Here is a 26,706-nt window from a genome sequence, read left to right on the forward strand (position 1 = left end):
AGATCGAGGATGTACTAAAAAAATTTTTTTAGATCGAGGATGTACTAAAAAAATTTTTTTAGATCGAGGATGTGCTAAAAAAATTTTTTTTAGATCGAGGATGTACTAAAAAATTTTTTTTAAATCGAGGATGTACTAAAAAAAATTTTTTCATGTCAAGGATGTACTAAAAAAATTTTTTTTAGATCGAGGATGTACTAAAAAATTTTTTTTAGATCGAGGATGTACTAAAAAAATTTTTTTTAAATCGAGGATGTACTAAAAAAATTTTTTTAGATCGAGGATGTACTAAAAAAATTTTTTTAAATCGAGGATGTACTAAAAAAATTTTTTTTAAATCGAGGATGTACTAAAAAAATTTTTTTAGATCGAGGATGTACTAAAAAAATTTTTTTCATATCAAGGATGTACTTAAAAATTTTTTTAGATCGAGGATGTACTAAAAAAATATGCAAATTGTACAAATTGGACGGAAAATGATGCCCTTTGTTGCTTTTAGTTTTACTACCCTTGTGAGAAGGATCTGCTCCCGGTTTGAATCTCGACGATACGTGCGAGGGACCATTGGTGTGGTTGGTAAAGATTCATCGAGAAGGATTACCAATCTACCATACTATACCTGGTATCGTGGGCTGGCTGGTAACGCATGGTGTCTCTCTGCATTTCCTGCAAGTATTCCGTCGCCCAGAATGCTTCGAGAAGCTCCGTAGCCCAAATATAGTCCGGAACAGGAACTGAGGTGCATTGAGGAACCGAATGAGAACGTGGGCTGGCGTAAGAGCGACCAAATCGTTTTGGGTCGTCAGACATGGGCAACGGCGGACGTGAATTTATGGCAGCCTCTATTTGATGAAGGATGACAGTCTCGAGCTGCTCGAGATGACGGTAAAGATGCCTCCCACAATCCGCCGAAGTTTTTAGGGAGCCTTAGGAGAAGCGAAATGCCAGGTGAAGCCTTTGCTCGAGCACAGTCTGTGCGAATAATTTTGTTTTGTTGTTCATCGTTGCAATGCCGCTAGAAATCCGGCTGTGGTGAGATCGCCAACGAGTTCCAGATGAACTGGCTTTCGTTGCAAAACACACACAAAAATGCACAAGTAACTTTTCATTGCAGACCGCACGGCGATGATGCACTGGTTTTTAGGTCAAATGGACCAGCGTAGTCCACTTACTACTCAAGTAACCCTTTTTTGGCTTTAACGTTAGCGATGTTCGCGATTCGAGCGCTTTTTTAACTCTTCCGATGATACATTGGAGTTTTCCTACACGTCCTTTGTCACTACAATCACACGGGGGTTTTGTATTTCTTCGACTGAGACAGAGAGAGAGAAAAGGTTCAAGCGCATGATGCCGATCATTCTGGCTCATTGCAACAAAGAAACACATGCGTCCCATTCACAGTTCAAAACACGAGCGCGAGACCCCGCGGCACAAGATTTATAGCATGCCGTTTTTTTTGTGTGTGTTAGCACCGCCGTTGTAAGCTAAATTCCAACATTCCTTACATTCACCACGGAAGCGTTTTGCGAACATTTGCTCGATTATGCAGCAGCAGCAATACAATATGGCTACCGATCGTCTTACCGATATGCCGGACCTTCGAGCGAAAAACGTGCTCCACTCTCATGTGGTTTTTTGGAAAACCACCTATAAAGCAAGTTATCGTCAGCATAAAGAGTCAGTCTTAAGTCAGCAGTCAGCAGTCACCTGTGAACATTATATTTTTGGACAGTGTTTCAATTATCCGAACTTTCTACGTAGTGACCTGCCACAGGACGCTGTGTGCTTTTGTGATGTGGAATTTTTGGTTTCAAACATCCCGAGTGAAAAACCTAATAAATACAGTGAAAATGTGATGCAAGCAACTCAAGGAAAATAATTACTAAATCCACCCCCAAACGCAAAAAAAAAATGGGGAAAACGAATTCAAAAATTATAAAAAAACGCGGTGATCCGCAAGTACAAATAACGAATCAGCTAGAATCTCATGCTGAGATGCGTGAAAGTCATGAACAGAAACTGCTAATCATTATGAGAGTAGTAAATCATGCACCTACGTATGACTGTGTACACTTTGTACAAAAAAAAATAGCACCCGTAAGGAAGCTTTAAAGGCGGCCCAAATCTATGGCAAACTTTGAATGTTTGCAAATGAACCGGAAGCCGAACTTTATAAAGAGAATTTATTGAAGTGAAGTGATGAGTAAACGAATTTGAACTCCAGGGGTAATAAACAATACGGAAACAGTGAAAAAAGAAAAAGCAAAAGGTGAACATTAAATCAAAAAACGAGCTCTCAGTGAAAAGGGGTTACTGACCGGATGAGGGACGACAAATGCTATAAAGTACATTAACCCACACAATGACTAAATAGGGTGTAATAAAATAAGTAAAAAGTAAGGTTAATGATTAGTCAAACGTTAGAAGATTTGAGAAGCAGCTGTCGAGGAATTGTTGAAATTGCAAGCTAAGTGAAAAAAAAAAATCCAAAAAAACAAAAACATTCAAAACAGAAAACCTCATCAAGCTAAATATCAGTATGCAAGCGAACCTTTTATCGTGAAGTTGAATCCTTTTTTCGTTGAACACGAATCGAATATTCCTATTCAAAAATGAGGAATTTTTCATTAAATCTTCACCGGAAGCAGTTTTCGAATTGAAACTAAGTGAAAATAAGCAGAATATTGTAACCATGGGCGCCTGTTCAATCAGTCAAGCCGCTCCTTAAGCACCTTTTTGATGTTAAAACAGCGACAGCACTTAGACAAAATTATGATGGGTTCTAACCTGACGGGTTAGCAGATTGAGTGGTAAAGCCCGTTCCGCCGTACCACCTAATGAAGAAGCATTCCAGGACATCAGCAATGCCGTAAAATTAGCATGCAAAAGTGTGGAAAATCCAGGCTCAATCTTGTGCAAAACTTAGAGCCATCAAAAATAAGCGGGGAACCTGGAAACACTTTCGCAGAAATTAGCTAATTTGTACGTGGATACAAAATTAATACCAGTTGACGTGGCAAATCAAATGGTACTACTAAAGCTGGAGTTAATGCACTTATTAACGGTCTGTCCAGTGCCGAAGTTTAAAATTATACTAAAGGCCGGAGAATTCCAATCCGTCAAAAAGGCAATTCAAAAAATAAATGAAACTCAGCCTTCAAATGAAGCTCAAGTCCTCAGTTTCAATTCAAGAGGACGTGGAAAAGCAAGTTTCAGAGGCCACAATGAATACTCCAATATTTCAAATAACAGAACAGAGAACTGGTCTACTCCCCACTTTAATCAGTTTTATGGTAATTTTTACCGAAAGCCAAACCGAAGAGGACATGGAAGAGGACAGCATTTTAGAGGCAATTTCAGAGGAAATGTTAACAACAGAGGGAGAAATAACTCCTATTCGTACAATTTCCCAAACAATCACAGGACTGGGCAAAATAACGGCGTTTTTTTACGCACAGGCGGGAAACGACCCAGTCCCCCAACAATTGCCAGTTGGGGGAATAGACCAAGGTCAAACTTCTCTACCGCCACCGAACCAATACGCTCACCAACATATAACAGAACAGAGAAGATAAGTAAGGCAGGTTATAGTGTGAATACGAATTGTTCAAATTTTATAATAATTAACCTTGGATTTTCAAGCTCAGAGCGTACTTTGCTAGTAGACTCCGGAGCGGAGCTATCAATTTTCAAAATTAATCAGATTAATCTACCCCCACCGATAAATGCAGAGGAAAAATGTGCTATTACGGGAATAAACAATTTACCAGTGGAAACTTTGGGCTCTACAATGACAAAAATGACGTTTTTCAAACAATGTAGAAGTTGACCACTCATTTCAACTGGTGGACTCCAACTTCCCGATTCCAACTGATGAGAGAGAGAACCAAAGAGAAAGAGAACAGAAGCAAATAAACAAACAAAACAAAGAGCTTCCTGCACGTCACGTGAACAATTTACCGAACAACTTTGGGCGCAAGTTTTCGAAGGACCACGATCACGAGTAAAGCGAAAAAAACGAGACCGCTAGGACGCGCGGCCGGCGACCTACCGTACAATTCGTACAAATTCATCCGCTTCTAACCTACGGCTATAGGGCACCCGACTGGCTGGCTGGCCGCTTTCGGCCAATTACTTACTGCTAGAGGCCGCCGTAGTAGTGTCCGCCGGTGCATTGCTTATTCGTGACGCAGAGCGTCTGCTTTCCAGCGCGATTTGGCAAAGTTCTTCTTCAGCTGCTCGGACACGGTACCGTGGATGTGCTTGCTGCTGGCCGCGTTGCCCGAGATCCAGGGATGCGCGAGGGCCTCTCTTACAGGTTCACGTGTCCTCTCCACGTTCACGCACATCAGATGAACGGATGAAGTCCTTCGCACGAGTCGCTGATCTCGTCCCAGTACGGTGAGTCGAACACGAACTCACCCTTCACGGTTCTGGGCGAACACAGCAGGATGTACGAGATGACGCCTATGCTCCACACGTCCACCGCCTTTGCACCCCGAAATCCTCCATCTTCGAGAGACCACGGTCACTGATCATGATCGTGCTGTCTTCCGCCAGGCTGTAGTACAGCAGGTTCTCCGGTTTCAGGTCCCGGTGCACCTCGAACGTCTCCAGCAGCTGGACGATGTTGGGATGCGCAAACCGGGGTGTCCCGAGCAGCTCCTTGATGACGTACTTCTCGTCGATGCTTGGCAGCTTGTCGCAGCCATCCTTCACGTCACGTTGCGCACCTTCTTGCCCGAGTCCTTCTGCCCGAACAGGGGCCATCTCGCGCACTAAGCACCCGCTGGGTTTGCCGGGCTCGGCGGGCAACACTGGCTACTGCAGCTCGCTGTTGTCCTTTGATGCTGACGGGTTCTACTCGCTTGGGTGCTGGCGGTTGTTTTTTTTTTCTTCTTTGTTTCGCCCACCGTTTGTCTTTCAGCCAAAAAAAAAAAAGGGGCCCTTTTTTGCTAAAACGTTACTCGTTTTGTGAAGGCGCCGAAGCCGAAGCCAGCGTGGCCAGTGACACAATCAGTTTTTGCTACTACTACCCACTACAGCGTACACGTCCCGGTGGTTCCCGGTGGTTGATTACGGGCGCATTAAGGAACGGGTGCCGGTTTCTCCGCTTGTGCGCTCGTTCCGTCGCGTCAAATTGTGCCACCATCGAAACCGTGCCACAACCCGGTTCGTCGTCGTCGTCGTCGTCGTCGTCGTGTTCCTGGCAGGATTTTGTCCCTCGACCACCTCGAGCGACAGTGGTGTGTGCCTTCTGGGTTTTTTGATTGTTGTTGCTCTCTCTCTCTCTCTCTCTCTCTCTCTCTCTCTCTCTCTCTCTCTCGCGCGCGCGCTCCTGGAGGAACGCGATCTCTTAGCGGGCTTATCTCGGCTGCTGCAACACGATCGATTTAGTGGGCTTTTCTTCAAAAATTTTTTTTAGATCGAGGATGTACTAAAAACATTTTTTTTAGATCGAGGATGTACTAAAAAAATTTTTTGAGATCGAGGATGTACTAAAAAAATTTTTTGAGATCGAGGATGTACTAAAAAAATTTTTTTCATATCGAGGATGTACTAAAAAAATTTTTTTCATATCAAGGATGTACTAAAAAAATTTTTTTTAGATCGAGGATGTACTAAAAAAATTTTTTTAATCGAGGATGTACTAAAAAAATTTTTTTCATATCAAGGATGTACTAAAAAAATTTTTTTAGATCGAGGATGTACTAAAAAAATTTTTTTTAGATCGAGGATGTACTAAAAAAATTTTTACTTAGTGGCAACCGGCAGCTCTTAAGCAGCCACGAGCTGCTTAGGAGTATCCATTTGGCGACCTGAAGCGCTGAGTAATAATGAACAGCAACAGAATGTGCAATTCTCAGTCAATATTGCCAAAACGAATATACCGTATCTTGTGTAGAAAATGTTTAATTAAAGAGTGAAAAAAAGAGAAATTTTTTTGTGTTACAAAAAACATTAATTTTGAATCAGTATTTCGAGTGGTAGGCCTCAGTGTATCTACAGTAGTGAAAGCAGACTGTATTATAACATTGAAATCTATACGACAAAAAGGAAAAAGGACTTGTTTTCCATAACAGGGCTAAATTTGTCTTATTTGTTGAAGGTCTAACTAATGCAAAGGTATTTAGAACATCAATAGGTAAATGCTTGTTGTTAGTGTGACATTTATTTTTATCGTAAGAAATGATGTAAGATTAATCACAATGTAATTTTCTAATCAGAACTTGGTTCTAATTTATTTCAACCAATTTGGGATGACGAAAAAAAAAACACTAGTTCAGGTTCCAGCAGCAGTGATGTGAACGAAGTGTTTTGCAATTCGATTTGCGTAAATATTTCGATCACAGATTGTTTGCGTTACTGGCCACTTACAACAAATTGATCTCGCAATTGCGTGAGAAAAATTTTAGCTATTTTGAAAGCTAAAAGCATCTGTATATTTCCGAAAATAATCAAAATCGTGCTAAAAGATCTACAATCTCGGTGTTTATCTATGGCTGAAATTAATGAAGGACAATATTGGTACGAAGCGCTGGCGTGCGTCACCTACACACGAAAGTACCGAGTTCGAATCTCGACTGACCGTTCCCGGAAGTAAATTTTTTTTTATTTATTAAGTTTTTTTTTATTTTACTAACAAAAATAAAAAAATCCTATGTTTATGGAGAATCTAAGCATACTCTTAAAAAGTGAAGAAATAACAGCGCGCAAGGCAAATGAGGCAGAATAAACGAAAACCAGAAATGCCCGAGCACTGCACGGGCAAATCAGTTGGTGCACGTTCAATATAACTGTTCAATATATAACAACACAACTGTGAAGGGGTTAAGTTAAAGAACGTCGTAGCATACTTTAACGTAAAGAACGGATGAATGAACTGAAACTGCGATAGGAAATAGCGCCATGATTCTCGGACTGTTGTTTTCAAAGGATTATTAGCATTTTCAAGAACCGATGAGGATTTCAGTAAAGATTCGTACGACAAACATCACAAAAGGCCATCGGCAATTTACACATTCAAAATGTTAATATTATCGATGATGCAGTTACACCTGATCCTCTGCAACCAATCGATTTAGGAGTAAGAGTTTGTTTTGTTTTTCAGCATTACGAAGCTATCAGCCATGTTTATCTGTTTTGCATGTGGCATGTTATAAGGCATGGCAAATGTTTTAATTTTCTCTACATCGAATTTGGCATCAAATGTTTGAACGATTGCAACAGATATTTTATAATTTTGCAACAGCTCACTCTTATTTTTTCCCATTGATTTTATCTCGGTACGATGCAAGAGTACAGCTTGCTTGGCCGTCCAGGATTAATCCGTGTTTCAGAGGAACACTCCTCAATCTTAATTATTTGTGGAACCGCCAATAATTGGCCGTATGTCATGTAAGCTCACATTAATATTTGAGCGCCGACTATTCTTTGTAAAGAAAAAAGTAAATAAAACCTCACAGGATAGTAGAAAAAGAAACAACAACAAGCTTGCTATCGATTCTATCACAATGTTATCGGAAACAAATTATTTCCTATACAACTTCTGTCCGAAGAATAAGTATTTTCTTATTTAGCATCATGACGGGCCAAATATAATTTACAAAAAAAAAACGGTTGCCGCTAAGCAGCTGCGATGCTACATTTAGCTCCAAGTTGCCACTAAGCAGCGCCGCATAACGACTGAAAATATACTCTTTAAGGGGCAGCGACTGAAGCGCTGCTTAACGGCAAAATGAACCTTATTTGTCTCACTGGGCTATGCAGCGAGCGTGGAACAGCTGATGCAATTGCCGGTAAGGGCAGAGGACCCGGTTGAGATTCAACAACAACAAGAAATGCTAAAGGGAGAGGCCAAGGAAATTCCATAGAAAGTCGAGACGAGAGTTCTCCGTTGAGTTTCTGCATATGAATCTGCTTTATTTATCGCTTTTTTCGCTGCTTAAATACTAAACTCTTTGATGGTGTTTGGTTTTTTATCGGATACGAACTATCCTTGTGTCAGAATTATTACCATAGGCGTATGATGGAGACAGAACCTTTATGCATTCTTCGTTTGCTTAGGGTTCTGGGCCATATGGTTTTCCTATTTTCGTGTGAGACCGATCGTATATGGTTTTTGGTGCAACTTATCCTGGTTCAAATATATATTTTTAAAGTTGTCTAACATTCGCTCCGTGTGTGTCCGTTGCTCTTTACGCTTTTGCTTATCTCGGGTTTCGTTCTTCGGGTTACTTTTCCATTTCCGTTCTCTACATTTATTTAGGACACCGAAAAAACGAAACCAGACCATAAGTTACAATGTTATTAGCTTTTGTTATCGGGTTCACTTTAAAATACGTATTTTGGTACGTAACATAGCAACGTATCGCCATTGGGCCGTCCCCAGCCTTGACGAGTATACGAGCCAGCTTTACGTCCGTGCCAAAGTAGATATTGCTCGTAAAACCTCGGAGAGCAACCATCCCGCACCACTCAGATATGGATGAAACTTTTTGAGTCGAAATTACGACTGTGGTGCAGGTTATTAATGAAGCATATTGCTGGCTATCGAAATAACTCGAACAGACCGAAGCCCATGTCTTCATCTTCGGATTCCGATTCCTCCTTCTTCTCCTCAGCCTTGGCAGCTGGAGCAGCGGCGAACTTGCTCGGATCCTTGATGAATTCCTTGACAGTTTCAGCTTCCTTGAACTCAACCTCGGTGACGGCAGCAATGGCCAGCAAGTTGCGGAAACCATTGGCAATGCTGTGCGGAACCGAAGCCAGTGTCGGATACCCGATCTGGAGCGAGACAGCGGCCAGATTGGCGACTCCAGCCTGGAACTTAGCGCGCAGATCTTCAGCCTTAATGTCGAGGATTTCCGGCTAGAAAATCGAGCCAGAATCGTACACCTGCTGAATCTGCAGACCGTACGAGAACGGCGAGATGTTCAGCATGTTCAGAAGGGTAGCTTCTGAAGCGCCGACTTTATCACCTGGCTTCAGGATGGGCACATCGTTGATGATTTCAATCGTACCCTTCGAAATCTTGGTCGGAATGGACAGCGCCTGGAAGAAAGATGTCTTCTCCGGACCAAGACCGGTGTTCTGGGCCGGAGTAACGACCTCAAGCGGAGCGATGGCACCAGCACGTGCTGGGGCACGCACCTTGCTCTCGGTTAGCTTGTCTCAAACATCGGCCAGATCGCCCTTCGTGAACACGTAGCCAACGTTGCCCTTGATGTGATTGAGCAGCTTCTCCAGGTTTTGGTTGTTTTCCAAATGTCCGCGGATGGCTTTGCGCAGCATGGTATTTTTACCCATCAGCACAACAGCCGAGCCGCGCAGCGACATGCGAATTGTCTGCATCTGACGAGAGCCGACGTTGTCAGCACCGACGATGAAACATCTCGGGTATTCGTCGAGCAATTGCACGACTTTCAGGAAATAGTTAGATTTCCAGGTGGTTTTGTCCTCCCTACCCATCTTGATGTGATAATAGGGACTTCGTAAACGAAATTTAAGAACAAAACCGGAGCGATGTGGATTGGTTTCTGTACACGGAAAAACAAAAATGTTAATCCGAACCGTTGCACATACGCAACACACATACGTTGTAATCCATTCCCCACTCCGGAGCTATTCTTTGGACGCAATGCATCGCCGCCAAAGGATCTTGGCCCACACGTACATCAAAAGGCAATTCATACCGCGCTAAGGTTGAAGACGCCAGCTTGCTCAACCCATCGCACAGTGGGCACTCCCATACAAATACCGGGATAAAAGTCTAGCGGCATTATTGACTAGAAAATTTGATTGAAACGTACAATTTCGTATTACTGAAAACGATATATCGATCAGTTTTTGGCAATTCATGCGCTTTTTCATATTAAACATCCTTAAAAAAGCTTTTTCATGGATTCTAACGCCTGTCTGTATGCAATTTTGCTAAACGTTGCGTTATATTTAAACGCACTGATCGGGTAAATATTATCATTTTTGATGAATATGCATAGTCACAAAATAATTTAAATAGTTTAGTAGCAAGAAAATTCAAACAAATAAAACGGAAAATAACATCAGGCTTGCGATACGAATAAGAATCTAGGTGCGATTATGTCATTGCAGCTCTATAAAAGTGACTGATAATATTATAATATATGTTTCAAAAATTTATGCTGGAAATTTCCTAGAAATGATTAAAAATCGTTACAACTTACTATTGCATTCGATCCATTTGAAAAACTATCACTTGTTTGACAAGATATTTATCTCCGATTCAGCTTTATTGGCCGGGGCTATAACTATTGCTAATGTTATATTACAAACATTAAAATGACACTGATATTACACAGATGTATAGTTTGCTTCTTTGCTTGCAAATGCTTATCACGTGAAAACGAACTCAAATAAGGGCCGGAATAATAAAAACATTTCTCATGGTCGTTGGGAGTTGCAAGAAAAAAAAGCAAAAATTTATCATAGAAATAGTATTTGTTATACTATATGTACTAAAAAAATTTTTTTTGATCGAGGATGTACTAAAAAAATTTTTTTAGATCGAGGATGTACTAAAAAAATTTTTTTCATATCAAGGATGTACTAAAAAAATTTTTTTTTGATCGAGGATGTACTAAAAAAATTTTTTTTGATCGAGGATGTACTAAAAAAATTTTTTTTAGATCGAGGATGTACTAAAAAAATTTTTTTAGATCGAGGATGTACTAAAAAAATTTTTTTCATATCAAGGATGTACTAAAAAATTTTTTTTTAGATCGAGGATGTACTAAAAAAATTTTTTTTGATCGAGGATGTACTAAAAAAATTTTTTTCATATCAAGGATGTACTAAAAAAATTTTTTTTAGATCGATGATGTACTAAAAAAATTTTTTTTAGATCGATGATGTACTAAAAAAATTTTCTTAGATCGAGGATGTACTAAAAAAATTTTTTTAGATCAAAGATGTACTAAAAAAAAATTTTTCATATCAAGGATGTACTAAAAAATTTTTTTTAGATCGAGGATGTACTAAAAAAATTTTTTTCATATCAAGGATGTACTAAAAAAAATGTTTTTAGATCGAGGATGTACTAAAAAAATTTTTTCATATCAAGGGTGTACTAAAAAAAATTTTTTTAGATCGAGGATGTACTAAAAAAATTTTTTTTGTTCGAGGATGTACTAAAAAAATTTTTTTTAGATCGAGGATGTACTAAAAAAATTTTTTTTGATCGAAGATGTACTAAAAAAATTTTTTGTAGATCGAGGATGTACTAAAAAAATTTTTTCATATCAAGGATGTACTAAAAAATTTTTTTTCATATCAAGGATGTACTAAAAAAATTTTTTTTAGATCGAGGATGTACTAAAAAAATTTTTTTAGATCGAGGATGTGCTAAAAAAATTTTTTTTAGATCGAGGATGTACTAAAAAAATTTTTTTAAATCGAGGATGTACTAAAAAAATTTTTTTTAAATCGAGGATGTACTAAAAAAATTTTTTTAGATCGAGGATGTACTAAAAAAATTTTTTTTAAATCGAGGATGTACTAAAAAAATTTTTTTAGATCGAGGATGTACTAAAAAAATTTTTTTTAGATCGAGGATGTACTAAAAAAATTTTTTGTAGATCGAGGATGTACTAAAAAAATTTTTTTTAAATCGAGGATGTACTAAAAAAATTTTTTTAGATCGAGGATGTACTAAAAAAATTTTTTTTAGATCGAGGATGTACTAAAAAAATTTTTTTAGATCGAGGATGTGCTAAAAAAATTTTTTTTAGATCGAGGATGTACTAAAAAAATTTTTTTAAATCGAGGATGTACTAAAAAAATTTTTTTTAAATCGAGGATGTACTAAAAAAATTTTTTTTAAATCGAGGATGTACTAAAAAAATTTTTTTAGATCGAGGATGTACTAAAAAAATTTTTTGTAGATCGAGGATGTACTAAAAAAATTTTTTTAGATCGAGGATGTACTAAAAAAATTTTTTTTAGATCGAGGATGTACTAAAAAAATTTTTTAGATCGAGGATGTACTAAAAAATTTTTTTTAGATCGAGGATGTAGTAAAAAAATTTTTTTTAGATCGAGGATGTACTAAAAAAATTTTTTGTAGATCGAGGATGTACTAAAAAAATTTTTTTTAAATCGAGGATGTACTAAAAAAATTTTTTTAGATCGAGGATGTACTAAAAAAATTTTTTTTAGATCGAGGATGTACTAAAAAAATTTTTTTAGATCGAGGATGTGCTAAAAAAATTTTTTTTAGATCGAGGATGTACTAAAAAAATTTTTTTAAATCGAGGATGTACTAAAAAAATTTTTTTTAAATCGAGGATGTACTAAAAAAATTTTTTTTAAATCGAGGATGTACTAAAAAAATTTTTTTAGATCGAGGATGTACTAAAAAAATTTTTTGTAGATCGAGGATGTACTAAAAAAATTTTTTTTAGATCGAGGATGTACTAAAAAAATTTTTTTAGATCGAGGATGTACTAAAAAAATTTTTTTTAGATCGAGGATGTACTAAAAAAAGTTTTTTCATATCAAGGATGTACTAAAAAATTTTTTTTAGATCGAGGATGTACTAAAAAAAATTTTTTTTGATCGAGGATGTACTAAAAAAATTTTTTTAGATCGAGGATGTACTAAAAAAATTTTTTTTGATCGAGGATGTACTAAAAAAATTTTTTCATATCAAGGATGTACTTAAAAAAAATTTTTTTAGATCGAGGATGTACTAAAAAATTTTTTTAGATCGAGGATGTACTAAAAAAATTTTTTTTAGATCGAGGATGTACTCAAAAATTTTTTTAGTACATCCTTGATATTTGTGAGAAATTCTCACTTATGTACTGGCTGTGATGTTCGGAAAATTTACCGTTACCGTGATCGTAGAAACTGTCTATCCTCGGCGCTGTTCTGTTTGCTACTGTTTTTATTCGTTTTTTTTTTGAGAGTTCATTTTACCTAGTTCATTTTACGTTGCGCAAAAGTGCTCTAGTGTAGTTGTTTCCCTAATATTTTCCACACTCCCGGCCACCAAAGAAGGAACTTCTTTCAATTATGGACATGTACGTTCATCCTTATCGAAATTGATACTTTCATATTCGAAATTCTGTTCGGCGGCACCTTGCTTCTATGGATCTTGATTGATCACTCAACCTGTGTTGTTTTGATTCTAGTTTGTTTACTTTTGCAAGTCTCGTAGTCCACCCGTTGAACACTCTTCGCCTGCTAAATTAGCAGGATCCAGCTGTCGCTCTAACGATTCCCTTTCCTGTACCTGTGCGTAGTGTTACGACCCTAACTGCACCATCCTTTTCCTGGATGTAACACCTTGATCCTACCCATCGGCCATAAGGTTGGTGGCACATTGTCTTCTTTGATGACTACCAATTGCCCTTCCTTTAACCGTACCGGTTTAGCAATCAGATGTTTTGCGCGGGCCCTGTAACTGCTGCAGGTATTCCGGATTTTGCCAACGCGACCAAATATTTTGCCGGTGTTTCTCCACCAAATCAAATTCCTCTTAATCTATTTAATCGTACCTGCCCTCGATCAACCTGAGGGAGTGACGTTAAATTTGACCCTACTAAGAAATGGCCTGCAGTGAGCGGTTCCATTATCGGACGGGTCATTTGATAGTGGAAGTAAAGGTCGACTGTTCGAGCTGTGCTAACAAATGTGCTCATTGCTTGCTGAATGAATTTCCGCTGAATTTCATCGTTCGATTTCACGCTCGCGATTACTACACTTAAGCATCTGATCGTTGCGATGAAGTTCGTGTGCAGCTCCCTTGAATGTGTGTGTGGCATTATCTGAGTGTAGTTCCACAATTTCTCAACCCCTGCGAGCCACAAAACGCCGTAGTGCTGCCAAGATGAACCGCACCTGGTTGCAAAAAAAACACACACGAAAAGTCGCAATATATGCTTTCGTGGCGCGATTTGATGAATACTGGCCCACACAGTAGCCGATGCCACTCACCGTGAACACGGGCATGTTGGTGAAACCTGGTGAAACGATCGGAAGATCGGCTACGGACTGTTGTTACCAGTGTGGGTTTGGCCTTGAAGCATCGGTGACACATCGATCGGAAGATGGATTTCGCCAGACTGCGTCAGACCAACTACCCAGAACCGTTGACGAAGCATAGAAAGCAGTAGTTCCGGACCAGCATGTAAGTATTTCTTGTGGTATAATGCTGCTGCTGCTAATAATGTTGCCGCATGATTTCCGGCTCGTCGATGAATGGCGACAACCACTTGCGATCTGCAGCCGATCCTCTGGCAACGAGTGAGCGGAACGACTGGGCTAAGCGACACAATTGCAGCTCAGCTTTTTATTTTTCGATAGCACATCAGTGGCATTTTGTATTGTTTGCTGAGGGATTGCTCGCCTTCAAACACTTGATGAATCGACAAAGTTTGATGTAAGCAGAACATCGAGCAAACAGACTGCTGCTGAACTCGATCGTGGTTGCAACTGCAGCGAGATGTGAATTGAGTAACTGCGCGTTCTTTGTCGATTGATTCGGTTTCTTCTATGGCAGGCAGGTTGTTTAGGCCACCCTTCTACCTTGCTACTCAGCCAGGCTGGCCCATGCCACCACCGAAGGCAAGCTTGTAATTGGTCGGGTTTCTGCTTGCATTTGTGCCACTCTATTTGCAACGAATGGCGTCCATCGTGTCGTGGTGGAGATTTCAGTCATTGCGACTGACTTTCCGAAAAACAGTTGCATTCCCAAGCTTACTGCGCAAAGCTCGTAGTCTAGCGATTGCATTGGTGTTGCGATTTTGCTGCCAAAAGTTGTACCGATATCCGTTGCATCACGTTCCGCTCCGATGTAGCAGCAAGCGCCGTACGCTGGTTGCGAAGCATCAGAAAACACGTGCAGCTGCACGCGCGTGTTGCTCCTTTGAGTGCTGCAAATCGAGGTATGCGTAGTTCACCACGCAAGTGTAACGTGGAATGAAACGCCGTCCATTCGCTTTCGGAGCTTTGTGATGGTAGCTCTATCACTTTCCCAGTCCCAAGGCTTCCCGTCCACAGCTTTTCGGCATGAAGAGCTTGGCGACGCATGATTGTTGGGCCAAGCCAAGCCAAGTGGGTCGAAGATTTATGCGATGTATGAACCTTAGTTGCATCCCTCTTTGTCAATAGTAACGCCGCGGGTGGCAAATCGATTCGAAAACGAAACATATCCACCGCTGGTTCCCAAACCAACGTCCCAACGTCGACACAAACTGGAGGATCTGGCCACGCATGTGTTGAAAGAACTGCCGGAATCTTCGGATGCAATGCGTGCTAGAGCTTTCGGTGCGTTGGATGCCCATGTTTTTTTTTTTTTTTTGTCTAAGGAGAAGCCAGCAGCATTTAGCATTTCAGCGATTTGTTCACGCTTCTCGATTGCATCCGATACTTTCTCTGCGCCTGATAGTAAGTCGTCTACGTAGAGGTCGTTCAGCACTGCATTAACTGCTAGTGGGTGCTAGTGTTCGATGATCCATAGGCTATTTGACGGTTTGTAGCTGGTACTGGTTTGCATCGATTGCCACAGGATCCTGTCTGCGAACTCTCTCGACGAATTTGACGGTACATTTTCTCCACCATCGCTGCTATCCGGCGATACGCGCATGTGACCGAAAGCGTACAATGATTGAAAAACAGGTCATCTTGGATCACTGGCCCCACGAACGGTTTATCGTTTAAGGAGAACCCCGATGACGTTTTACACGTGGCATCAAACACTCCTCTGACGTTAGTGGGTGTGCTCGTCTCCTTTACCACCGCACGATGGGGCAGAGGGTAATGCTCACAGGCATCATTGACCGGCATGTGGCCTAAACGCCTTCTTGAATTTACTGTACTCTTCCTTCAGTTCCGGATTCGACCTCAACCTTCGTTCTACGGCGAGGAGTCGACGAGGACACTGGGATTATTATTATTTTGCGGGTAAACAGAAAAAAATATCTGCCCGATGCATCTCTGGTCATGCAGTGGCCACGAAATGCTTCTCACAGGCATCCTCCTCAGTGGACAAGACACAGTCTCGGTTTCCCAGAAACGCTTCAGAATCGATTCCAGCGAAAGGTACTCACTCCGTTGGCAGCCAGAAGACACAACTGTGACCGCTGCGAATCACCCGACGATCTGTTTCCAGCTACGACCCAACCGAAAGGAGTCTCCACCAACCAGGGTTTCCCTTTGCCGAGCGATCGAAGCTCCCAATATCGTGTCACCGCCAATGGTGATGTCTATCGTGCCGGGAACAAAGCACGACGGGTCAGCGAGTGGCAAATTCACCATTTTCCATGATGATGCGTCATGATCGGCAACGTTGGGAGTTCCATGAATGGAGAAGCCAAGATGAGCAGCTGCGAACTGCGAAGCATGCCCCGTTGGTTTCGAGATTCCACCGTTTGCTAATATCGGACGCCCTAAGCAGCTGTAGCGAATTGCCGATGCCCAAGATCGATACGTTGACCTTGAGCCCGAGTCGAGAAGTGCTCTTGGCTCGTGCCCGTTTCCGTAGCCATCGACAATGTACAGCAGCACGTTTTTTTTTTCCAAAAATACCATGCCGCGATTGCGCGTTTTGCACTGCCATAGCAACCGTTGAGTTTGGTGTCGGTAGTGTGTGTGTGTGTGTAGCAGTGTATTGTTGACGTTGGTGACACGTACGGCAGGAAGAATTCGACTTGCAAGCCTTTGCTTGCTGAGCAGCACTCAGGCAGCACTCAGGCACTCCCGACGCTGTTTTGTACGTCCTGCCCAGAAAATAGTGGGCAGCTTCGGAGAGCGTGACCGTCCACGCATCATTCAAGGGACACTGATAACTTATCACACCGAGCGGACCGAGGATCGCAAAGATGCTGCGGTTAGCGAACGACCGACGTGGAGGTGGTGCCGGCCACCTTTCTCGAACTCTCGACCGTATCACTCGCGAAATTGTTCGTTGATTTTAGGATTTGGACTTATGTGACTGTGTACCTGTCCCGCGTAAAGTGTACCGAATGCTTTTCCCACGCGAGGAGAGTAGCACGATCTAACCTCATGATCTACCGGCTCATTTAACTTCACATATCGCCGCAAATTCGTCCACTAGATTTCTTAGTTTGTCCACACACTCCGACTGCACACCGGGAAGATAGTGTAGTGTTACGAAAGTATTCACGAACGAGTAAACGCGGATTGTCAATATCGTTTAGGAAGCGCGGCCCACGTCACGGTGTGTGCTCGAAAGGCAGTGCCGCATCTCCTTTCGGTGACGATAAAAAAACATTCGAGCTTTGTAATCGATGGAAGCTCCGGCAAAGCGTCGATCATCGGCAACTCGATCTTTGCGAAGACGAAGGTGTGGTGTATTTGGCCGTCCAAACGTCCAAACGTGCAAGAGGTCAACCCTGTAGTCTCGTTCACAGCACCTTCTCTCTTATGTTGATGTTTGCGAAAGAAAGATTTTTTTTTGTTCCTGTACCGCTCTTCGATATTGATTCGTTCCATGATGCATGACTCGATCGTCGCATTACTATCGTCGAGTTCCTCCAACTTCGCTATCGCGGCGAAGAAATCTGCATAGTGTCTTTCGAGGCCTTCTAACGCCTCCGGAATTTGCTAGGCGTCATCTCCAGCAAACTGCGCCAGGCACCGTTCAATCGCACTAATATTTTCGACGGCAATTCTCTTCTGAAGCTGAACGGGGCATTAATCTTTTTGTCCATGGTACGAACGAGTAACACAGCAGTAACACACGAAACGAAAACCGACGCCAAAGCAATTTTGACGCACAATTTGAATCGCGATGGCGCACTATCGTAGGTCGTTGCCCTTGGTGCGGGGCGATACGTGATGGCGGTAAACGACGCGAACGATGCGTTGTTAGATTGGCTCTTGATGCAGAGCGATGAAAAGGTAAACTTCCGAAATCACGATCCGGCTCGAAGGACAAAAATGTGAGAAATTCTCACTAATGTACTGGCTGTGATGTTCAGAAAATTCACCGTTACCGTGATCGTATAAACTGTCTATCCTCGGCGCTGTTCTGTTTGCTACTGTTTTTATTCGTTTTTTTTTTGACAGTTCATTTTACCTAGTTCATTTTACCTTGTTCATTTTGCGTTGCTCAAAATAATCTAGTGCAGTTGTTTTTTTTTGGATTTTTTTGGATCGAGGATGTACTAAAAACATTTTTTTTAGATCGAGGATGTACTAAACAAATGTTTTTAGATCGAGGATGTACTAAACAAATGTTTTTAGATCGAGGATGTACTAAAAAAATTTTTTTTTAGATCGAGGATGTACTAAAAAAATTTTTTTTGATCGAAGATGTACTAAAAAAATTTTTTTTGATCGAGGATGTACTAAAAAATTTTTTTTGATCGAGGATGTACTAAAAAAATTTTTTTTAGATCGAGGATGTACTAAAAAAATTTTTTTCATATCAAGGATGTACTAAAAAAATTTTTTTAGATCGAGGATGTACTAAAAAATTTTTTTTGATCGAGGATGTACTAAAAAAAATTTTTTCAGATCGAGGATGTACTAAAAAAATTTTTTTCATATCAAGGATGTACTAAAAAAATTTTTTTAGATCGAGGATGTACTAAAAAAATTTTTTTTAGATCGAGGATGTACTAAAAAAATTTTTTTTAGATCGAGGATGTACTAAAAAAATTTTTTTTAGATCGAGGATGTACTACAAAAATTTTTTTCATATCAAGGATGTACTAAAAAAATTTTTTTTAGATCGAGGATGTACTAAAAAAATTTTTTTTAGATCGAGGATGTACTAAAAAATTTTTTTTAGATCGAACATGTACTAAAAAAATTTTTTTAGATCGAGGATGTACTAAAAAATTTTATTTAAATCGAGGATGTACTAAAAAATTTTTTTTAGATTGAGGATGTACTAAAAAAATTTTTTTTAGATCGAGGATGTACTAAAAAAATTTTTTTAGATCGAGGATGTACTAAAAAAAATTTTTTCATATCAAGGATGTACTAAAAAATTTTTTTTTAGATCGAGGATGTACTAAAAAATTTTTTTTTGATCGAGGATGTACTAAAAAAATTTTTTTTCATATCAAGGATGTACTAAAAAATTTTTTTTTAGATCGAGGATGTACTAAAAAAATTTTTTTTGAGCGAGGATGTACTAAAAAAATTTTTTTTAAATCGAGGATGTACTAAAAAAATTTTTTTAAATTGCGGATGTACTAAAAAAATTTTTTTAGATTGCGGATGTACTAAAAAAATTTTTTTCATATCAAGGATGTACTAAAAAAATTTTTTTTAGATCGAGGATGTACTAAAAAAATTTTTTTAGATCGAGGATGTACTAAAAAAATTTTTTTTAGATCGAGGATGTACTAAAAAAAATTTTTTCATATCAAGGATGTACTAAAAAAATTTTTTTTAGATCGAGGATGTACTAAAAAAATTTTTTTAGATCGAGGATGTACTAAAAAAAATTTTTTCATATCAAGGATGTACTAAAAAATTTTTTTTTAGATCGAGGATGTACTAAAAAATTTTTTTTTGATCGAGGATGTACTAAAAAAATTTTTTTTCATATCAAGGATGTACTAAAAAATTTTTTTTTAGATCGAGGATGTACTAAAAAAATTTTTTTTGAGCGAGGATGTACTAAAAAAATTTTTTTTAAATCGAGGATGTACTAAAAAAATTTTTTTAAATTGCGGATGTACTAAAAAAATTTTTTTAGATTGCGGATGTACTAAAAAAATTTTTTTCATATCAAGGATGTACTAAAAAAATTTTTTTTAGATCGAGGATGTACTAAAAAAATTTTTTTAGATCGAGGATGTACTAAAAAAATTTTTTTTAGATCGAGGATGTACTAAAAAAAATTTTTTCATATCAAGGATGTACTAAAAAAATTTTTTTTAGATCGAGGATGTACTAAAAAAATTTTTCTAGATCGAGGATGTACTAAACAAATTTTTTTAGATCGAGGATGTACTAAAAAAAATTTTTTCATATCAAGGATGTACTAAAAAAATTTTTTTTAGATCGAGGATGTACTAAAAAAATTTTTCTAGATCGAGGATGTACTAAACAAATTTTTTTAGATCGAGAATGTACTAAAAAAAATTTTTTCATATCAAGGTTGTACTAAAAAATTTTTTTTTAGATCGAGGATGTACTAAAAAAATTTTTTTTGATCGAGGATGTACTAAAAAAATTTTTTTCATATCAAGGATGTACTAAAAAAATTTTTTTTAGATCGAGGATGTACTAACAAAATTTTTTTAGATCGAGGATGTACTAAAAAAATTTTTTTTAGATCGAGGATGTACTAAAAAAAATTTTTTTGATCGAGGATGTACTAAAAAAATTTTTTTAGATCGAGGATGTACTAAAAAATTTTTTTAAATCGAGGATGTACTAAAAAAATTTTTTTAGATCAAGGATGTACTAAAAAAATTTTTTTTAGATCGAGGATGTACTAAAAAAATTTTTTCATATCAACGATGTACTAAAAAATTTTTTTTTAGATCGAGGATGTACTAAAAAAATTTTTTTTAGATCGAGGATGTACTAACAAAATTTTTTTTAGATCGAGGATGTACTAAAAAAATTTTTTTTAGATCGAGGATGTACTAAAAAATTTTTTTTGATCGAGGATGTACTAAAAAAATTTTTTTAGATCGAGGATGTACTAAAAAATTTTTTTAAATCGAGGATGTACAAGAAAAATTTTTTTAGATCAAGGATGTACTAAAAAAATTTTTTTTAGATCGAGGATGTACTAAAAAAATTTTTTTTGATCGAGGATGTACTAAAAAAATTTTTTTTAGATCGAGGATGTACTAAAAAAATTTTTTTTAGATCGAGGATGTACTAAAAAAATTTTTTTTGATCGAGGATGTACTAAAAAAATTTTTTTTAGATCGAGGATGCACTAAAAAATTTTTTTTTAGATCGAGGATGTACTAAAAAAATTTTTTTTAGATCGAGGATGTACTAAAAAAATTTTTTTTGATCGAGGATGTACTAAAAAAATTTTTTTTAGATCGAGGATGCACTAAAAAATTTTTTTTAGATCGAGGATGTACTAAAAAAATTTTTTTTAGATCGAGGATGTACTAAAAAATTTTTTTAAATCGAGGATGTACTAAAAAAATTTTTTTAGATTGAGGATGTACTAAAAAAATTTTTTTTAGATCGAGGATGTACTAAAAAAATTTTTTTAGATCGAGGATGTACTAAAAAAAATTTTTTCATATCAAGGATGTACTAAAAAATTTTTTTTTAGATCGAGGATGTACTAAAAAATTTTTTTTTGATCGAGGATGTACTAAAAAAATTTTTTTTCATATCAAGGATGTACTAAAAAATTTTTTTTTAGATCGAGGATGTACTAAAAAAATTTTTTTTGAGCGAGGATGTACTAAAAAAATTTTTTTTAAATCGAGGATGTACTAAAAAAATTTTTTTAAATTGCGGATGTACTAAAAAAATTTTTTTAGATTGCGGATGTACTAAAAAAATTTTTTTCATATCAAGGATGTACTAAAAAAATTTTTTTTAGATCGAGGATGTACTAAAAAAATTTTTTTAGATCGAGGATGTACTAAAAAAATTTTTTTTAGATCGAGGATGTACTAAAAAAAATTTTTTCATATCAAGGATGTACTAAAAAAATTTTTTTTAGATCGAGGATGTACTAAAAAAATTTTTCTAGATCGAGGATGTACTAAACAAATTTTTTTAGATCGAGGATGTACTAAAAAAAATTTTTTCATATCAAGGATGTACTAAAAAAATTTTTTTTAGATCGAGGATGTACTAAAAAAATTTTTCTAGATCGAGGATGTACTAAACAAATTTTTTTAGATCGAGAATGTACTAAAAAAAATTTTTTCATATCAAGGTTGTACTAAAAAATTTTTTTTTAGATCGAGGATGTACTAAAAAAATTTTTTTTGATCGAGGATGTACTAAAAAAATTTTTTTCATATCAAGGATGTACTAAAAAAATTTTTTTTAGATCGAGGATGTACTAACAAAATTTTTTTAGATCGAGGATGTACTAAAAAAATTTTTTTTAGATCGAGGATGTACTAAAAAAAATTTTTTTGATCGAGGATGTACTAAAAAAATTTTTTTAGATCGAGGATGTACTAAAAAATTTTTTTAAATCGAGGATGTACTAAAAAAATTTTTTTAGATCAAGGATGTACTAAAAAAATTTTTTTTAGATCGAGGATGTACTAAAAAAATTTTTTCATATCAACGATGTACTAAAAAATTTTTTTTTAGATCGAGGATGTACTAAAAAAATTTTTTTTAGATCGAGGATGTACTAACAAAATTTTTTTTAGATCGAGGATGTACTAAAAAAATTTTTTTTAGATCGAGGATGTACTAAAAAATTTTTTTTGATCGAGGATGTACTAAAAAAATTTTTTTAGATCGAGGATGTACTAAAAAATTTTTTTAAATCGAGGATGTACTAGAAAAATTTTTTTAGATCAAGGATGTACTAAAAAAATTTTTTTTAGATCGAGGATGTACTAAAAAAATTTTTTTTGATCGAGGATGTACTAAAAAAATTTTTTTTAGATCGAGGATGTACTAAAAAAATTTTTTTTAGATCGAGGATGTACTAAAAAAATTTTTTTTGATCGAGGATGTACTAAAAAAATTTTTTTTAGATCGAGGATGCACTAAAAAATTTTTTTTAGATCGAGGATGTACTAAAAAAATTTTTTTTAGATCGAGGATGTACTAAAAAAATTTTTTTTGATCGAGGATGTACTAAAAAAATTTTTTTTAGATCGAGGATGCACTAAAAAATTTTTTTTAGATCGAGGATGTACTAAAAAAATTTTTTTTAGATCGAGGATGTACTAAAAAATTTTTTTAAATCGAGGATGTACTAAAAAAATTTTTTTAGATCAAGGATGTACTAAAAAAATTTTTTTTTGATCGAGGATGTACTAAAAAAATTTTTTTTAGATCGAGGATGCACTAAAAAATTTTTTTTAAATCGAGGATGTACTAAAAAAAATTTTTTCATATCAAGGATGTACTAAAAAAATTTTTTTTAAATCGAGGATGTACTAAAAAAATTTTTTTAGATCGAGGATGTACTAAAAAATTTTTTTTAAATCGAGGATGTACTAAAAAAAATTTTTTCATATCAAGGATGTACTAAAAAAATTTTTTTTAGATCGAGGATGTACTAAAAAAATTTTTTTAGATCGAGGATGTACTAAAAAAATTTTTTTTAAATCGAGGATGTACTAAAAAAATTTTTTTAGATCGAGGATGTACTAAAAAAAATTTTTTCATATCAAGGATGTACTAAAACAATGTTTTTTAGATCGAGGATGTACTAAAAAAAGTTTTTTTAGATCGAGGATGTACTAAAAAAATTTTTTTCATATCAAGGATGTACTAAAAAAATTTTTTTTGATCGAGGATGTACTAAAAAAATTTTTTTTAGATCGAGGATGTACTAAAAAAATTTTTTTAGAATGTGAGAAATTCTCACTAATGTACTGGCTGTGATATTCGGAAAATTCACCGTTATCGTGATCGTATAAACTGTGTTTTCTCGGCGCTGTTCTGTTTGCTACTGTTTTTATTCGTTTTTTTTTTTGAGAGTTCATTTTACCTAGTTCATTTTACGTTGCGCAAAAGTGATCTAGTGCAGTTGTTTCCCTAATATTTTCCACATTCCCGGCCAGCCAAGAAGGAACTTCTTTCAATTATGGACATGTACTTTCATCCTCATCGAAATTGATACTTTCATATTCGAAATTCTGTTCGGCGGCACCTTGCTTCTATTGATCTTGATTGATCACTCAACCTGTGTTGTTTTGATTCTAGTTTGTTGACTTTTGCAAGTCTCGTAGTCCACCCGTTCAACACTCTTCGCCTGCTAAATTAGCAGGATCCGGCAAAATCGCAATTCCAGCTGTTCGCTCTAACGATTCCCTTTCCTGCACCTGTGCGTAGTGTTACGACCCTAACTGCACCATCCTTTCCTTGGACATAACACCTTGATCCTACCCATCGGCCAAATGGTAGGTGGCACATTGTCTTCTCTGATGCTTACCAATTGCCCTTCCTTTAACCGTACCGGTTTGGCAATCAGATGTTTTGCGCGGGCCCTGTAACTGCTGCAGGTATTCCGGATTTTGCCAACGCGACCAAATATTTTGCCGGTGTTTCTCCACCAAATCAAATTCCTCTTAATCTATTCGATGGTACCTACCCTCTATCAACCTGAGGGAGTGACGTTAAATTTGACCCTACTAGGAAATGGCCTGCAGTGAGCGGTTCCATTATCGGACGGGTCATTTGATAGTGGAAGTAAAGGTCGACTGTTCGAGCTGTGCTAACAAATGTGCTCATTGCTTCCTGAATGAATTTCCACTGAATTTCATCGTTCGATTTCACGCTCGCGATTACTACACTTAAGCATCTGATCGTTGCGATGAAGTTCGTGTGCCGCTCCCTTGAATATGTGTGTGTGGCGTTATCTGAGTGTAGTTCCACAATTTCTCAACCCCTGCGAGCCACAAAACGCCGTAGTGCTGCCAAGATGAACCGCACCTGGTTGCAAACCACACACACACGAAAAGTCGCAATATATGCTTTCGTGGCGCGATTTGATGAATACTGGCCCACACAGTAGCCGATGCCACTCACCGTGAACACGGGCATGTTGGAGAAACCTGGTGAAACGATCGGAAGATCGGCTACGGACTGTTGTTACCAGTGTGGGTTTGGCCTTGAAGCATCGGTGACACACCGATGGAAGATGGATTTCGCCAGACTGCGTCAGACCAACTACCCAGAACCGTTGACGAAGCATAGAAAGTAGTAGTTCCGGACCAGCATGTAAGTATTTCTTGTGGTATGCTGCTGCTGCTGCTAATAATGTTGCCGCATGATTTCCGGCTCGTCGATGAATGGCGACAACCACTTGCGATCTGCAGCCGATCCTCTGGAAACGAGTTAGCGGAACGGCTGGGCTAAGCGACACAATTGCAGCTCGGCTTTTTTATTTTTGGATAGCACATCAGTGGCATTTTGTATTGTTTGCTGAGGGATTGCTCGCCTTCAAACACTTGATGAATCGACAAAGTTTGATGTAAGTAGAAAATCGAGCCAATAGACTGCTGCTGAACTCGATCGTGGTTGCAACTGCAGCGAGATGTGAATTGAGTAACTGCGTTCTTTGTCGATTGATTCGATTTCTTCTATGGCAGGCAGGTTGTTTAGGCCACCCTTCTACCTTGCTACTCTGGCCAGGCTGGCCCATGCCACCACCGAAGGCAAGCGTGTAATTGGTCGGGTTTCTGCTTGGTTTTGTGCCACTCTTTTTGCAACGAATGGCGTCCATCGTCGTGGTGGAGATTTCAGTCATTGCGACTGACTTTCCGGAACAGTTGCATTCCCAAGCTTACTGCGCAAAGCTCGTAGTCTAGCGATTGAATTGGTGTTGCGATTTTGCTCCCAAAAGTTGTACTGATATCCGTGCATCACTTTCCGCTCCGATGTAGCAGCAAGCGCCGTACGCTGGTTGCGAAGCATCAGAAAACACGTGCAGCTGCACGCGCGCGTGGCTCCTTTGAGTGCTGCAAATCGAGGTATGCGTAGTTCACCAAGCAAGTGTAACGTGGAATGCATCGCCGTCCATTGCTTGCGGAGCTTTGTGATGGTAGCTCTAGCACTATCCCAGTCCCAAGGCTTGGCGACAAATGATTGTTGGGCTAAGCAAGCCAAGCCAAGCCAAGTGGGTCGAAGATTTTTGCGATGTGCGATGTAAGTTGCATCCCTCTTTGTCAATAGTAACGCCGCGGGTGGCAAATCGATTCGAAAACGCAACATATCCACCGCTGGTTCCCAAACCAGTGTCCAACGTCGACACAAACTGGAGGATTTGGCCACGCATGTGTTGAAAGAACTGCCGGAATCTTCGGATGCAATGCCTGATAGAGCTTTCGGTGCGTTGGATGCCCATGTTTTTTTTATTTTTCTAAGGAGAAGCCAGCAGCATTTAGCATTTCAGCGATTTGTTTGCGCTTCTCGATTGCATCCGATACTTTCTCTGCGTCTGATAGTAAGTCGTCTACGTAGAGGTCGTTCAGCACCGCATTAACTGCTAGTGGGTGCTAGTGTTCGATTGACGGTTTGTAGCTGGTAAGTTTGCATCGGTTGCAACAGGATCCTGTCTGCGAACTCTCGCGACGAATTTGACGGTACATTTTCTCCACCATCGCTGCTATCCGGCGATACGCGCATGTGACCGAAAGCGTACAATGATTGAAAAACAGGTCATCTTGGATCACTGGCCCCACGAACAGTTTATCGTTTAAGGAGAACCCCGATGACGTTTTACACGTGGCATCAAACACTCCTCTGACGTTAGTGGGTGTGCTCGTCTCCTTTACCACCGCACGAGATGGGGCAGATGGTAATGCTCACAGGCATCATTGACCGGCATGTGGCCTAAACGCCTTCATGAATTTACTGTACTCTTCCTTCAGTTCCGGATTCGACCTCAACCTTCGTTCTACGGCGAGAAGTCGACGAGGACACTGGGATTATTATTGTTTTGCGGGTAAACAGAAAAAAATATCTGCCCGATGCATCTCTGGTCATGCAGTGGCCACGAAATGCTTCTCACAGGCATCCTCCTCAGTGGACAAGACACAGTCTCGGTTTCCCAGA

The 26,706-nt window shown here is 38.1% G+C and overlaps 1 pseudogene; it reads right to left on the reverse strand.

The window, feature by feature from the left end:
• Nucleotides 1–8,550: 8,550 nt before the first annotated feature.
• LOC128730080 (60S acidic ribosomal protein P0-like) lies at nucleotides 8,551–9,539 on the reverse strand (annotated as a pseudogene).
• Between the last annotated feature and the right edge of the window lie 17,167 nt (nucleotides 9,540–26,706).

This window comes from Anopheles nili, unplaced genomic scaffold (assembly GCF_943737925.1).
Source record: "Anopheles nili unplaced genomic scaffold, idAnoNiliSN_F5_01 U_low_cov_3, whole genome shotgun sequence".
In the NCBI taxonomy this organism is placed as follows: domain Eukaryota; kingdom Metazoa; phylum Arthropoda; class Insecta; order Diptera; family Culicidae; genus Anopheles; species Anopheles nili.